Here is a 17,729-nt window from a genome sequence, read left to right as displayed (position 1 = left end):
ACTGTCCATTCCGTTCAGCTGCTCTTCCAGGTCCTTTGCTGTCTCTCACAGAATTACAATGTCATCGGCGAACCTCAAAGTTTTTATTTCTTCTCCCTGTAATTTAATTCCTACTCCGAATTTTCCTTTTGTTTCCTTTACTGTTTGCTCAATATACAGATTGAATAACATCGGGGAGAGGCTACAACCCTGTCTCACTCCCTTCCCAACCACTGCTTCCCTTTCATGCACCTCGACTCTTATAACTGCCATCTGGTTTCTGTACACATTGTAAATAGTCTTTCGCTCCCTGTATTTTACCCCTGCCACCTTCAGAATTTGAAAGAGAGTATTCCAACCAACGCTGTCAAGAGCTTTCTCTAAGTCTACAAATGCTAGAAACGTAGGCTTGCCTTTCCTCAATCTATTCTCTAAGATAAGTCGTAGGGTCAGTATTGCCTCACGTGATCATAAAGGTGTCGAATTATGTGATAGACTGTCCCCAACATCCTGCGCCTTTTGTTGGAATTCGGCAACGGTTCTTGCAGGCCCTAGAGAACGAGTAAGTTCCCGCTTGATTATGTCGCATATTTGCTCAATTGACGAGAGATCTGGTGATCTCGCTGGCCAGGGCAGTTTTTCTGCACCACGTTGCGTCGCAGTAGTCATATGTGGCCGTACATTGTCCTGTTGAAAAAGCACACCACCCCCCTGTCGAAGAAATGGCAGTAGCACGGGAATAACAGCCCGTGCAATGCAGCGGGCACCGGTTACTTTACCCCGCAGAAACACCAAATGTGACCGCGAAGTGTAATTGTTGGCCAATCTCCCCATGAAGCCTGGGATGGGTCCCGTGTGTCATAGGCGAATGCGCGCTCGAATAGGCAGTCAACATGCACTTACACGTCCATCACTCGCGTACAGACAGAACCTAGTCTCATTGCTGCTTGCCGGTATCATGATGTGACCTTAGCAGACATTTCCCGACGGTCCTCGGTGAGACAGTAGGTGGAAGATGCGCCCAGATTTCTTCCTCTGACGATATTCGATTGGACATCACCGGTCGCACAGTTTGTCGATCTCCTCGGGCATGTGTACTATGAGCGCGTTCAGAACATAGTCTACAGGTGTGGGAACGTTCCACAGATCGTTGTTAAAACACCGACAAACTGCCGACACAATGTGTTCATTACATGTAGCAATCCGTCTATACATCTATCCAGCTTTCCTCAGGCCGACAATGCGTCCCCTTCAAATGTCTGAATATGTTCAACAGGTGTACGTCCTCGTCGCTGGGGCATGGTTGTACCCTAGAATGAATGTTGCGAAATCTGTTCAGCTCAAACTCAGCATAGTTACTGCCTGCATAAGTCAAAACAGATGGTGCACAGACAGCCTGTCACAGCGTCACCTGTTCGCCGATGACCGTGACAAATGAATCGGTAACACTATAACCTTTCAGTAAGCACATCTTATACCGTGGTACCACTAAACACAGTCTTCGCGGTGTTTACTTTTTTTCTGGCAGTGCACTTGGAAATCAATAGGGGAAAACTGACACAAAAATACCACCCTCAGATTTACATGGAAACAAATGACATTTACTTGTTTCTGCTAACCCTGGCCAAGTCCGTCACTTTTATGCAACACCACCGCGATGTAGCTAATCGTTCCACGCTCTGCTCTGGGGCCAGTTCTGCTCAACAAGTACCAGCTTACCAATTCGCAATATTCGGCAAGAAAAGCAGGGAAGTTTCGAATTGCACGTAGGCCTTCCGTACCGAAAGGTAACCGCGTTGATCACGGACGATCGGTAACTCCAGACTTCCGAAATAGCCACTTTAAAACACAAACTCCTCCCGAGACTCCCACGGCACGGCTTGCCACCTCAGCTCTGTGATGGTTCAAATGGATCTGAGTTCTAAGGGACGAGGTCATCAGTCCCCTAGAACTTAGAACTACTTAAACCTAACTAACCTAAGGACATCACATACATCCATGCCCGAGGCAGGATTCGAACCTGCGACGGTAGCGGACGCGCGGTTCCAGACTGAAGCGCCTAGAACCTCTTGGTCACTGCGGCCGGCAACCCCGTGATGACTGATGGCCGTCTGTCTCGATTTCGCGAGCTCCTTACCGCTTCACGAAATTATTTAACATTTAGGTATTCTATCCAGTCAGAAGCAGGAGCAGAATGTAGGCATCCTCATCAGCTATTTCCTGCCCTTGCATACAGCACTTCTGCAAGGTGCTGCCTGGTGGCAGAACTTTGAGAACATTTCTTGCAACTGATGTTGGAACCACCTGCTGTCATTGAGAAATTTGTCGTCCTGTAAGCCAGCCATGCAGGCTCTGGCCACAACCCGTTTAGGAGGATTATGATCACCTCCAGGCTGAAAAAAACCTCGTTTCCCCAGAACCTGACCTTGCCGTAGACAATAACGGCGTTAAGAGTACACAGGCACCTTCAGGAAATTAACTGTTACAAGTCTCCAAAAAGCGTGAACAATAAGCGTAAAATTTACTGAATGACGATATAGTCTTTATTTTTCTTTTTTAACAGAAAAGCAATACAGATTTTAAGGAAGTGTCTGATAAGGAAATTCCATTTTACCCAGTCATACATGATGGTGCACGAAATGTGTTACCAATTGTTTCTTTCACAATTTACGACGCACATTAGATATACCGCTGGGATCTCTACAGCAGTACCAGCACAGCTTGGAAAAACAAATGAGTTAAGAAATGACGTGTAATTCACGATACTGCTGCTAGGGGACTAGTAAGCAGCAATGGCTGACAATGGAAGACTGACGACACAGCAACGATCGGCAATTGTGTTACTTTTTCATGAAACGAAAAGCCTTGTTGAGACTCAGAGGCGTTTTCGACAACAGTCTAACACACAATGGGTCTCTTGCAAGAAGACCATCGACAGGTCGTACGCTAAATTTGTACAGGAAGGAACAGTATTGGAAGCGAAGCGACCTCGGCCTAAGCCTGTTTGTTCGCCGGAGAATACTGAAGCGGTGCGAGTTGCTGTACAGAGAAGTCCCGGAAAATCGTGTAGAAAGGCAGCACTGCAACTGGGAATATCCAGACGCTCCATTCAACGCATTCTTAAAAGTGGCCTCCATATGTACCCATACAAGATGACCTGTGCACAGAAGCTCACTGAAGAATACAAGCAGCAGAGACTACTGTTTGCTCAATGGGCGGAGGATAGGGGATAAACTCTCAACAACGTTTGGTTTTCAGACGAGGCGCATTTTCATTTAGACGGTGTGGTTAACAAACAAAATGTACGCTTTTGGGCCATTGAAAACCCACAAGTGCTTCATGAACGACAACATTATGCTCTGAGGATTACAGCGTGGGCAGCAATTTCCAGTCACGGACTTATTGGACCCTTTTTCTTTGAAGAAACTGTGAACAGCGAGCGTTATTTGAGCATGCTTCGCAATAGCTTCATTCCACAGCTTCTTGCTACTGCCTTGCCCTTCAACGCGCAGTGGTTCATGCAAGATGGACCAAGGCCACATACTGTAAACACTGTGTTGGAGTTTTTACACGAACATCTCGACATGCGGATCATTTCACTCAGGTTTCCAGGTCAAAATTGGCCCCTCAATAGTGAAGACCTCAATCCATGTGACTTTTTTCTTTGGAGGTGCCTAAAGGAAAAAAAAAAATTTCCCGAAACGTCCACGTGATTTAATGGAGCTCAGAAGACTTATTCTTCAAGCTTGCAGTGAAATTACGGAAGACATGTGCCGTAGCGCAATCACGAACTTCAGTGTTCGTTTGAAGAAAGTTAGGAAACGAAATGGTGGACATATTGAGCATGTGCTGAGTTAGAACAAATCTCCATGGACGGCTCTTCATTGTAGTATATTTTCCTTTCAGATTGTATTGACAATAAAGTTCATATTCAAAAACAAAATGGTAACACATTTCGTGCGCCACCCTGTAGTTCACGCATGTATGAATTATTGTCACATGTGACGAGCGGTTTTCGAGGGTTCATGCGAGATGGTTGTGTCAGTGTCGAGTGGGAGACGCGGATCAAAAAAAGTACTCACCCAAAAAGGGAAGGAAAAGAAGAAGAAGAAGAGAGCGCCCGCTGACGGCGAGCCTAATCACGGCTCTCTTAGGACAAGAAAATAGGAAAAAGCGACCTGGCTCTCGCATTACTATAGGTGTAAAAATAAGAGACGTGGGAGGGGAGCGGGGCCCAAAGAAACGAGCGGCGCCACAAAAGGAACAGAGGGAGGAGCGCAGGCAGCCTTCATTAGTGTGGAGTCTCCCCCCCCCCCCCCCCTGCCTTCCTAACCCATCCTACAAGCGGCCGTTCCTCATCCCACGGCGCCGCGGGCTAGGCGGCTACGGTGCGGACGAAGCGTCGGCGGATGACGGAGCACCGTAGACTGCTCTTCCTGTTCTGGGACAAACTCCGCCCGCAACCTCTTCCACGTTGCTCTCTCCATCTGTGTATAGTTACGCACCGTCACCAAATAAACAAAACACGCGTTCGTGAAATATCGTATCAGGCATGCAGTTGGGATGGAGAATTCCTACTTTTCTAGCAAACACTAGGTTGTTCTTAACGTAAAGACTTGGTTAATAGCGAAAATAGGGTTTGCCGTACCTTAAAGAACTGTGATGACAGCTTCAAAATTCGCGATGCGTACTGGATAATGTACCCAACTTTTTCGCCTCCGATAATTTTCGAATATTTAAACGTATTTGTTTAAACATATATGTAATCTCTTTTCACTTAGACCAGGTACGATACCCGGGAGTAAATACCAAAAACAATCCATAAAAGTTTCGTTAAGAATGTAAATTATTTAAAAAAACGATATCATCACTGTGTTGTTATTACTTGGTTTCGCCTTTTTAAAAAAACCCTAGTTATAACTCTCTTATTCTTCTATCTTCCCAAACTTCTTCATCCAGCCAGTATGGGTCTGTCGTCGTTCTCATGATGATGCGTTTTTAAGTTTTAGAGTCCTTTCCGTCAGTTGTTCAGTTAGGAATTTATGAGAGTCGATCATCTCATCGTAAACGCACTAATGTTTATAACATCATGGTCATCATCCACTTGAAATTCACTACTGGATAAAACCCTCCTCTGTGTGTTTTAGCTGGCCGTGGTGGCCGAGCGGTTCTAGGCGCTACAGTCTGGAACCGCGCGGCCGCTACGGTCGCAGGTTCGAATCGTGCCTCGGGCATGGATGTGTGTGATGTCCTTAGGTTAGTTAGGTTTAAGTAGTTCTAAGTTCTAGGGGACTGATGACCTCAGAAGTTAAGTCCCATGGTGCTCAGAGCCATTTTTGTGTGTTTTAAAAGTAAAATGTTATAACAGAACAACTATTTTTTACATCAGTTACGAAAATCAAGGAAACATTTCACAATCAAATTCGCTTTTTACATTAAAAAGGAAGAAAGCTATAAGCTCCAGAAATCCGTGCAATAAGGACCTTTTGGGAATGACTTCAAAAATCCACGTTTTTTCATCCACCGAGTGTTGTTGTGGTCTTCAGTCCAGAGACGGGTTTGATGCAGCTGTCCATGCTACTCTATCCTGTGCAAGCCTCTTCACCTCCGGATAACTACTGCAACCTACATCTTTCTGAATCTGATTAGTGTATTCATCTCTTAATCTCACTCTACGACTTTCATCCCCACGCTTCCCTCCAATACTAAATTGGTGATCTCTTGATGCCTCAGAAGGTGTCCTGCCAACCGATCCCTTCTTATAGTCAAGCTGTGCCGCAAATTCCTCTTCTCATCAGTTCTATATAATACCTCCTCATTAGTTACGTGATCTACCCATCTAATTTTCAGCATTCTTCCGTAGCACCACGTTTCAAAAGGTTCTATTCTCTTCCTGTCTAAACTGTTTATCGTCGATGTTTCACATCCATACACTCCATACATACACTTTCAGAATAGACTTCCTAACACTTAAATCTGTACTCGATGTTAACAAATTTCTCTTCTTCAGAAACACTTTCCTTGCCAACTCCAGTCTACATTTTATATCCTCTCTACTTGGACCATCCTCTTTTATTGTGCTGCCCAAACAGAAAAACTCATCTACTACTTTAAGTGTCTCATTTCCTAATCTAATTCCCTCAGCATCAACTGATTTAATTCGACTACATTCGATTATCCTCGTTTTACTTTTGTTGAAATTCATCTCATATCCTCCTTCCGAGACACTGTCCATTCCGTTCAACTGTTCTTCCAAGTCCTTTGCTATCTCTGACAGAATTACAATGTCGTCGGCAAACCTCAAGGTATTTATTTCTTCTCCCTGGAATTTAATTCCTACTCCAAACATTTTTTTGGTTCTTTTACTGCTTGTTCAATGTACAGATTGAATAACGGTGGGGATAGGCTACAACTCTGTCTGACTCCCATTTCAACCACTGCTTCCCTTTCGCGCCCCTCGACTCTTTATAACTGCCTTCTGGTTTCTATAGAAATCGTAAGTAGCCTTTCACTCCCTGTTTTTTACCCCTGCCACTTTCAGAATTTGAAAGACTATTGCAGTCAACATTTTCAAAAGCTTTGCTAAGAATGCTAGAAACATAACCTAAATTCTAAGATAAGTCATACGGTCAGTATTGACTCGCGTGTTCCTACATTTATACAGAATCCAAACACCGAATATTTGACGGATTATCTTTTTAAAAACAGATATAGCCAATAGAGTACTAGAAGAACATTTATTATGTCCGTACTGTGCAGTGGGTATATAACCAGCACCTATTACCATAGATGGGATGTACTGGATGGTTATAATTATAGTGCACCAAAGACAGCAGTCAACTTTCATGTATCCGTATTACCTCAACGGACATACAGAAATATGTTGTTAAAACCATGCACCAACTGATCTGTAAGGTATTCGTTAGCTGACTCCACATGGTTGTGATTGGTAGAGACTACAGAGAAGCACATTGTAAATACAGTTTGTTAGGGTTTAAACAGCGTTAACAGTCTTGCACGTGGTCAAACATGTGATCCATTCCGCAGTTGTATGTTGTAGCCGCGCAACTGGTAATACATCGCTCTTTAGATGTGGACGCTGTATAAAAATCTATAAGATGGTTGCCGATAACGTTGGGGTCACACCTGGGCTTTTGATCCGACGTATATAAATTTATTACTCTACATTTGATGGTCATCCACGTTAAACAATCTATTCCAGCCGTTTTATCGCTGTTGACGGAAAATGATTGTTTCCCTAGTTCCCAGTGCTTCCATGTCAACTTTTTCTCGTATTGTTCTTGCTGCCACATATTCGTTCCCTTGTACAATAATTTTACTGCACCAAGTGGAAGATAAACAAGTACCCCCTCATTCCCCCCTCAATTTCCCCGCATTTTCGCGTATTTTTCCTCAGTTTATAAGTATTTTCCGTCAATTTTCGTAATTTTATTGATTTTGTGATGCTTCTGCCCATGCGACCACGTATTCTAAAATTGTTTGTAAATGTAATACAATTTTCAACACCTAGCTCAAGTGCACTATTTGTGTGTGTGTGTGTGTGTGCGCGCGCGCGCTTGTATCATTTTCACGTGAGGGCCCCCATGCCCTAGGGAGGTTCAGGATAGGATCAGGAGAGCTCCTTGGCGAGGCTCATAGGCACACACACACATACAGAATAGTGCCTTTGCATTAGGTGTTGACAACTGTACTACATTTACAATGTTCTGGGTATTATTGTGGTTTAAAGTGGCTCGTTCCAGAGGAAACGCAATTCATTTAATTTCTTACTTCTTTTTACCCTTATATCGTATTGTGCTGAAAATATCTGCGCAAGAGTACAAATGTTGACCGTATGCACTGTGTCTCTTGTCTGGAGACAAACTGGTCTGATCACGTACTTTTGGCTCTACAAAGCAAGCAGGTGATAGCGATGTGCGCCCTCTGGCGAGCGGCTAAGTCCTGGCAGCTCATCAGGGCGTTACGTGTTGTCTGTCCAGGGAGCTGATATTCGTACAACGACTCAGATCGTTTTAGCCTAAGGACTTCTCTTTTGATGCTATGGGCACTGGCTTGCCATGACTTTGGATTGTTTCATGGTTTTGGCTACCCTACTGATATACATCGCCACTTCATTTGAGGTCTCGAGTGCCTCCGGATACTTCGTCAGTGACAGAAAAACAAGCTGCAGTTCTTCAGTACAAGAGCCGTCCTGTGTCCTGTTATAGTTTACATGAAAAGTTGTTCCTGTCCGTCCGAAATACCAGGTTCCACAGGTGCACTGCATTCTGTAGACACCAATTTTCTTACATTTATTTTGTTAACTTAATGTGGTTACGTTTTTCCAGCTCATTTAGTTCATGCAACGTTACGGAGGGGTGTTCCTCCAAATACACTACTTGCCATTAAAATTGCTACACCATTAAGATGACGTGCTACAGACGCGAAATTTAAACGACAGGAAGAAGATGCTGTGATATGCAAATGATTAGCTTTTCTGAGCATTCACACAAGGTTGGCGCCGGTGGCGACACCTTAAACGCGCTGACATGAGGAAAGTTTCCAACCGATTTCTCATACAGAAACAGCAGTTGACCGGCGTTGCCTGGTGAAATGTTGTTGTGATGCCTCGTGTAAGGAGGAGAAATGCGTACCATCGCGTTTCCGACTTTGATAAAGGTCGGATTGTAGCCTATCGCGATTGCGGTTTATCGTATCGCGACATTGCTGCTCGCGTTGGTCGAGATCCAATGACTGCTAGCAGAATATGGAATCGGTGGGTTCAGGAGGGTAATACGGAACCCCGTCCTGGATCCCAACGTCCTCGTATCACTAGCAGTCGAGATGACAGACATCTTATCCGCGTGGCTGTAACGGATCGTGCAGCCACGTCTCGATCGCTGAGTCAACAGATGGGGACGTTTGCAAGGCAACAACCATCAGCACGAACAGTTCGACGACGTTTGCAACAGCATGGACTATCAGCTGAGAGACCATGGCTGCGATTACCCTTGACGCTGCATCACAGACAGGAGCGCCTCCGATGGTGTACTCAACGACGAACCTGGGTGCACGAATAGCAAAACGTCATTTTTTCGGATGAATCCGGGTTCTGTTTACAGCATCATGATGGTCGTATCCGTGTTTGGCGACATCGCGGTGAACGCACATTGGAAGCGTTTATTCGTGATCGCCATACTGGCGTATCACCCGGTGTGATGGTACGGGGTGCCATTGGTTACACGTCTCGGTCACCTCTTGTTCGCACTGACGGCACTTTGAACAGTGGACATTACATTTCAGATGTGTTGCGACCCGTGGCTCTACCCTTCATTCGATCCCTGCGGAACCCTACATTTCAGCAGGATAATGCACGACCGCATATTGCAGGTCCTGTACGGGCCTTTCTGGATACAGAAAGTGTTCGACTGCTGCCCTGGCCAGCACATTCTCCAGATCTCTCACCAATTGAAAATGTCTGGTCAATGGTGGCCGAGCAACTGGCCAGTCACTACTCTTGATGAACTGTGGTATCGTGTTGAAGCTGCATGGGCATCTGTACCTGCACACGCCATCCAAGCTCTGTTTGACTCAATGCCCAGGCGTATCAAGGCCGTTATTACAGCCAGAGGAGGTTGTTCCAGGTACTGATTTCTCAGGATCTATGCACTCAAATTGCGTGAAAATGTTATCACATGTCAGTTCTAGTATAATATATTTGTCCAATGAACACCCGTTTATCATCTGGTGTAGCAATTTTAATGGCCAATAGTGTACATTGTGCCCAGTCACAAAAATCTCACGTTTTCCCAGCAAGTTTGTCAAGTCCGCTAGTTAGTTACCTTGTTCGGGACATTGCGCCCCGATATCTGGTTCTGTGCGCATTACATGCATAATCCCGTGATTAACTGCGACAGCTTATGGAAGTAGCGGTGAAGTGGGGATTTTCCCATACGACCATTTCGAGAGTGTACCATGCGTAAAACATCTAATCTCCGACATCGCTGCAGCCGGAAAAAGATCCTGCAAGAATGGGACCAACGACGACTGAAGAGGATCGTTCAACGTGACTGAAATACAACTCTTCCGCAAATTGCATGCAGATTCCAGAGCTGTGCCAGCAACATGTGCCTGCATGCGAACCATTCAACGAAATATCATCGATATGGGCTTTCGGAGCCAAAGGTCCACTCGTGTACCCTTGATGACTGCACGACACAAAGCTTTACGCCTCAGCTGGGCCTGTCAATACTGACATTGGACTTTTGATGACTGGTAACATGCTGCCTGGTCGGGCGAGACTAGTTTCAAATAGTATCGAGCTAATGGACGTGTACGGGTATGGAGACAACCGCATGAATCCACGGACCCTGCATGTTAGCAGGGGACTGCCCAAGCTTGTGGAGCCTCTGTAAAGGTGTGGGGCGTGTGCAGTTGGAGTGATATGGGGCCCGTGGTACGTCTAGATACGACTCGGACAGGTGACACGTACGTAAGTATCCTGTCTGATCACCTGCATCCTTTCATGCCCATTGTGCATTCCGAGGTACTTGGGCAATTCCAGCAGGACAACGCGACACCCCACACGTCCACAATTGCTTCTGAGTGGCTGTCGTAACACACTTCTGCGTTTAAACATTTCCGCTGGCCACCAAAATCCCCAGACATGAACATTATTGAGCGTATCTGGGATGCCTTGAAACGTGTTGTTCAGAAGATATCTCCACCTCCTCGTACTCTTACGGATTTATGGACAGTCCTGAAGGATTCGTGGTGTCAGTTCTCTGCAGCACTACTTCAGACATTAGTCGAGTCCATGGCACGTCGTGTCGCTGCACGTCTGCGTGCTCGTGGGGGACCTACACGATATTTGGTAGGTGTACCAGTTTCTTTGGTTCTTCAGTGTATATATTGTAGTGGAAGTGGGAGTTTAGGGAAGGTAAACCTTCCATAGTGGATGTACACCATCATTAAAATGATCAGTGAGAGCTTTTCATAAACTATAAGAAACACATCCACTAGTGACGGTCAACCATCACTTTACTCGGCTAGGAAAAGTGTACAGTAGCATATTACCCACTAGTGATGGTGTACCATCGCTGCTCCCGGGTTATTAACGGTGCGTCCAACAATGCTACCACGCATCAGCATGAATGTATTTGTCGACAGCTCGTTTTGTTATGTTACATAGCAGTGAAGTTATTGTTGACAGTAGTTCAGTTACGGTTTACAGTACTGCAGCCGTGGTTGACACTAGTGCAGTTACAGTTCACATTAGTGCAGCTGTGGTTCAATCAGTGAAGTTCTGCTAACATCTTACATGGGGAGGCCGCCAATTGTGAAATTCAGATTCGACTCATACTGTGCATCATAAAAGCTCATGGCCATAGGTGTAATGTGGCAAAGCACCAAGATGCACCTGTCAGCCGTTGTCGAGAAAATCGACAGTTAAAAGAAACCGTTGCGATGAAATACTCTTTACGCTTATTAAGTTTCTACAGCGTCGTGGCGCAGCGGTAAGCGCTCGGGTTCGTAATCCGCAGATCGCCGGATCGAATCTCGCGCCATGCAACTTTTTTTTGTTATATGTTTTTTTGTAATTCAAATACACACACACACACACACACACACACACACACACACACAATCCATTGTCCACCACCAATTGTCTTCTCCGATTTTTGCCGATACATATATATATATATATATATATATATATATATATATATATATATATATATATATATACTTGAAATAAATCCAATCCATTGTCCACCACCAATTGTCTTCTCCGATTTTTGCCGATACGATACGATACGCGTGGTATGCATCAAACCTGACGAACGATAGAACAATTTTTCAGAATGTTAATCAGGTGTGTTTCCCAACAGATAATTTAAAAAACAATTGTTCTTGTAAAAACGCATCGTTTATCAGATGTGCTCGATGTCGTGCTGTTTTCTGCTTTCCATGTTTCTACGATAACTATCACTCTGGTTCGTGCGATACTCCAGCTACTTCTGGTCAGTAATTGTTAATTATGTGCGAGTGTATACCGAACTTATCAATAAATTGTATCCACTTGAATATTATTTGTGATATTGTGTTTTATTTCAAGTTTTAGTTTTCCACGACAAACGACTTTCAACAACTTATTATATGCATAATTGTTGCAACTGATTGCCGGGAAGTGTGTGTGTGTGTGTGTATATACATTTGAATTACAAAAAAACAAATAATAAAAAAAAAGTTGCATGGCGCGAGATTCGGTCCGGCGACCTTCGGATTATGAACCCGAGCGCTTACCGCTGCGCCACGACGCTGTAGACGACCAATAATCGTAGAGAGAATTTCACCGCAACGGTTTCTTTTAACTGTCGATTTTCTCGACAACGGCTGACAAGTGCATCTTGGTGCTTTGCCACATTACACCTCTGGCTATGAGCTTTTATTATGCGCAGTATGAATCGAATCTGAATTTCACAATTGGCGGCCCCCCCTTGTTAGTGTGGAACGGGGAAATGTCAGTTATAATTTTGTCTCCGTGTACAAGAGGAAAGTACGAGTCGCTTATCACCAAGGCTAAATCACTAAAATCTGAACGAAATAGGGACGGCAACGATTACAAGTTGTTGAAGAGATATGAAGTGCTGGAAGTGAATGGTGGAACCAAGTTAACACAACCTGTAACTGAAGAAGGTAAGATTAAATACTGTGTTTATGATAAAGAACTGTATGATATCCTGCATGATGCTCATGTAATGACCGGCCACGGTGGACGCGACAGAATTATGAAATGCTTGAAGTCAAAGTTCTGAAATATAACATACAGAGATGTCCAGTTTATCGTAGTTTGTGTGAGTCTTCTTTACAAAAGCAAAAAGCTCAGAAAAAAGGAGTAGTAGTGAAGCCAATGATGTTCAGGGAGCTAAATTCCAGATGTCGAGTTGATCTCATCGACTTCCAATCGCAGCCAGATGGAGATTACAAATTCGTAAGGAATTATCAGGACCACCACACTAAATTCGTTGTTCTCAGCTGAAGAGGTATGTGATAACATTATTGACATGATTTAGTTGTTAGGTGCTCCCTCAGTAGTGGAGTCTGACGATGGTAGACAGTTCGTTAACAAAATAATGAGCAGCTTAACTGAACTATGGCCCAATTTTAAGACTGTCCACGGTAAATCCAGACAGAGCCAAGGCTGCGTAGAGCGAGCAAATCAAGACAGAAAATATGCTAACTACATGGATGCAGGAGCGGAGTGGAGCCGTGCATTAATATTTGTGCAACTAATGAAGAATAGCGCTGTACATTTTGGGATTAAAAGATCTCTGTACAAAGCGATGTTGGCTGCTGTCCTAAACATGGTTTGTCGTCAACAAGTTTACCTCCTGAAGCATTGATGAACGTTCACTCTGAGGATGACCTTGAAAATATAATTAATGAAGTGAGTGTTAGCAGTAAGACAGGGACTGAAACGTTGCAGGATATTGATCATAGTAAATCTCCATTGCAAGAGGATAACATACCAACAGGAACAGGCGTTGAGAACAAAGAGAAAGAAATTATTCCTAACAATAATGACTACTGCGTGACTGATTTAAACGAGTCAAATCGTGCTATTAAAAAGCACAGAAGTGAAGCGTACAAGTGCTTAGAAGAACAAGCGCAAAGAATGCGGCAGTGTTCACATCGTTGCTTTCCAACAGTGGAAAAGGGCTGTGCTGTGAGAGTTCCAATTCCCGACTTCGACAGAGGAGGAGGAGATACTAGACCGATCTTGGGTGTCGCCCTGGAGACAACGGCCGATAGCTTCTGACGAATCCGGACGAGAGGTACTGTGCTGTGCCAACTATACGCACTGTAATAAATCGTTTGTTTTTAAACAACTATGGAGGGGACGATACGATATGCCACTGTGGCTACAACTACAACATTTTGTTTCAGGTCCCAGTTCAGTATTGCCCTCTACGAATAATCCCACAGGAGGAAGTTCCAGCAGAGAAAACTGTTGCCCTGAGGACAGTTGCGACGTCTCGGTCGATGTGAAGCGGCCAGGGATTCTTCAAATGCAACTGCCATAAAAAATGTCAGACTTTGAGATGCTTTTGCAAAAACAAAAATGTGTTGTGCAACTCCAAGTGCATGGTGCATATTCTTGGTGCAATAAATGAATTTTACACAATATGACTATGTTTTCAAACTACAGGTGATAAATGCAACTTTCGAAGTACGACTCTTTTGTTATTACAGCCATGGTTCACATTCTGTACCTCTTGGCAGTGAAGGTGTACATTCACTAGTGGTAGTACACTATCCCTTGTCAGTGTGTATTGTTTGACAGAAATGGAATCAGTAACCCACTTTCACTAAATGGGCCAGTGAAGGTGCACTATCACCAGTAATGGTACACTTTCCCTGAAACTTCCACTTCTTCTATAACGTAGATACTCCGCAAGCCACCGGAAGGTAGCTACTCGATTAATAACGTATTGTTCCGCCCCTTGAAGAGCAATAGAGCAGTGATTCTGCATGGAGTGGATTCGACAAGTGCTTGACAGCTTTCCGGATGTATGTTGTACCGGATATTAGTGGTCGCGGAGCCATCTCTTGATAGCGTCCCAGACCTGTTCCTCCAGATTCATATCAGGCTAATTTGGTGACAAAGACATCAATACAAAATTTTTAAGGCTTTAGTGGCCACTTGTTGACAAACTGCCTATTGGCTTCTGTCTCGGGTTCTTCGGCCGACGTTCATCTACAGAAGCCAATAGGCAGTTTGTCAAAGACATCAATGCCAGTTCTGTATCACGCTCCACATATGACTATAGCACGAGTCTGGCCTTGTGGCGTGGACATGTATCCTGCTGGGAGGTGCCATTGCCGTCGGGGAAGAGGTCAATTGTGAATGGATACAACTGGTCCGCAAAAACGTCCACGTAGGCCACAGCCATCATAGTGCCTTCTATTACTATCACAGGTCCCACGGAAGCTCAGGTGAATGTCCCTGTTACAAAAATACCAACCCCACTCCCTGGCACCCGTTGCTGCTGCAAGTTTAGAGCAGACTTTCGCCTGCATGACGGCCTATGCGACACCATCATCGATATGGTGTAACCAGAAACGCGATTCTTCCGACCAGGCGACTCGTCTCAATCCACGGTCCGGTCTCGACGAACCCGTAACCACTGCAGTCGTAATTGACGAAGACGTGGTGTCAACACGGGAACACGTAGGGGTCTTCTGATGCGAAGCCCCGCGTTGCACGGTGTATGCTGAGCGGTGTACTCAGGAAAACTCTTGTAGCTGCACCAGAAGGTCACTTTGCTTAGCCATGTACTGAACATCGACAAACATACTCTGCAAATCACGAGGAGCATGACAGAGGTACTGAGTACACAAGTTAGGGTTTCTGCTCAATCCAAACATGTATGGAGTGACATGCACTGCCATCGAAATAATTCACTCTTCACGATCCCTGCCATAGCAATGAGGGGGAGAATGGAAGTGACATAATGAGACTCTACCATTCATCATACAAAAAATAAGAATGTAGTATCAGAATGAAGGAACTAGCAGTGGTGGTAGAGTTTATTAATGTTCAAAGTAAATTACGAAATAGGTATACTTCAAGAAGGTCATAAGCTAAATTTTCCAGATGGCTGAGAACTGAAGGAAAGTGAGAAGTGTCATCCAGACATCTCAGAATAGTAGCACATGTAGCACATATATTTCATTGAGAAAGCTACTGGTACACTTACATAATATCGTGTAGGACGCCTGCGAGCATGCAAAAGTGCCGCAACACAACATGGCATGGCCTCGACTAATGTTGAAGTAGTGTTGAAGGGAAGTGACACCATGAATCCTGCAGGGCTGTCCATAAATCTGTAAGAATAGGAGGGGGTGGAGAGCTCTTCTGAACAGCACATTGCAAGGCATTCCAGATGTGCTCAATAATGTCCATGTGTGAGGAGTTTGGTGGCCAGTAGAAGTGTTTTCAGAAGAGTGTTCCTGGAGCCACTCTGTAGAATTCTGGACGTGTGGGGTGTCACATTGTCCTGCTGGAATTCCCCAAGTCCGTCGGAATGCACAACGGACACGTATGGACACAGGTGATCAGACTCTCCCGTCAGTTCTGCCGCAGGTCACAGCCTGTCCTGCTTTATAGAACGGACAAACTTCCGACCTCCATATAATACGACGAGGGTGCAAATGTCGACGGTATGCTCATTGACATTATCAGTGCTTTCCTGATGTTTTTATTAAGGAGAGTACGATTCACTGATGGACAGCAGTTATCTCGTAAGGAGGAAGAGGAAATTCTACAAGAAGATATGTTTAAAAATCTTATATAAGCCCTACCCCAACTAACGCCCGCGAAATTTTTACTACGGCCAATTACATCACGCGCGCTGTGGAAAAAAGTGCGAATATATCACTTGTGGAACTTCGTTGCACCCAACATTTTCGAGGCTTGGAATGCCTAGGAAATTCTGAAATGAGTAAAGATAGATACCTAATTCCTGGCACAGAATTAGCGAATGTTTTGTCACTAGCTATTAATTGTGTACGAGAATCTTTTTCACCAAGAAACAGAACTGGGAAATTAGCCAGCTGAGCAAAACATTTAGCTGTTGGCATTCAGTTCCAGTTTTCCAGCTCGGCAAATACTGGAAACAAATTGATCCCAAGTTTTGACTCTATAGGGCAACCAGGTGCTAGCAATGTACTCGTCTACAGGTGTATGAATCTGTGTATCACCAAATGAGACGTCCAACTTATAGCACATATGCTTAAAAAAACTTCATTCATGTGTGACTCTTGCTCGACGGTTTTCACTTTCCATTGGTTTGCATCCCGTGAAACTTTTTTTATCAGACGTGTTGATCTGTTGCAAATTATTCACTCCATATGATACTGCATAAAAGTGTGGTCAAAATAAAACTGGTCTCGAAAGTGTCTTCGGCATTTCATCGCAAACTAATCTACCCAGAAAAGAGACTCTTATCAAAGTACCTAAATTTTTTTCGAACACCATAAACCGTAGCACAAATAAAAAGTAGTCTTCAGAGAAGTTCGACAATGTTTTGCTTGAGGCTTTCCCGACGGACATGTATATACAGGGTGTTACAAAAAGGTACGGCCAAACTTTCAGGAAACATTCCTCACACACAAATAAAGAAAAGATGTTGTGTGGACATGTGTTCGGAAACGCTTAATTTCCTTGTTAGAGCTCATTTTAGTTTCGTCAGTATGTACTGTACTTCCTCGATTCACCGTCAGTTGGCCCAATTGAAGGAAGGTAATGTTGACTTCGGTGCTTGTGTTGACATGCGACTCATTGCTCTACAGTACTAGCATCAAGCACATCAGTACGTAGCATCAACAGGTCAGTGTTCATCACGAACGTGGTTTTGCACTCAGTGCAATGTTTATAAATGCGGAGTTGGCAGATGCCCATTTGATGTATGGATTAGCACGGGGCAATAGCCGTGGCGCGGTGCGTTTCTATCGAGACAGGTTTCCAGCACGAAGGTGTCCCGACAGGAAGACGTTCGAAGCAATTGATCGGCGTCTTAGGGAGCACGGAACATTCCACCCTATGACTCGCGACTGGGGAAGACCTAGTACGACGAGGACACCTGCAATGGACGAGGCAATTCTTCGTGCAGTTGACGATAACCCTAATGTCAGCGTCAGAGAAGTTGCTGCTGTACAAGGTAACGTTGACCACGTCACTGTAT

The sequence above is a fragment of the Schistocerca nitens genome, chromosome 2, assembly GCF_023898315.1.
Source record: "Schistocerca nitens isolate TAMUIC-IGC-003100 chromosome 2, iqSchNite1.1, whole genome shotgun sequence".
Lineage (NCBI taxonomy): Eukaryota > Metazoa > Arthropoda > Insecta > Orthoptera > Acrididae > Schistocerca > Schistocerca nitens.
This window is presented reverse-complemented; position numbering follows the sequence as displayed.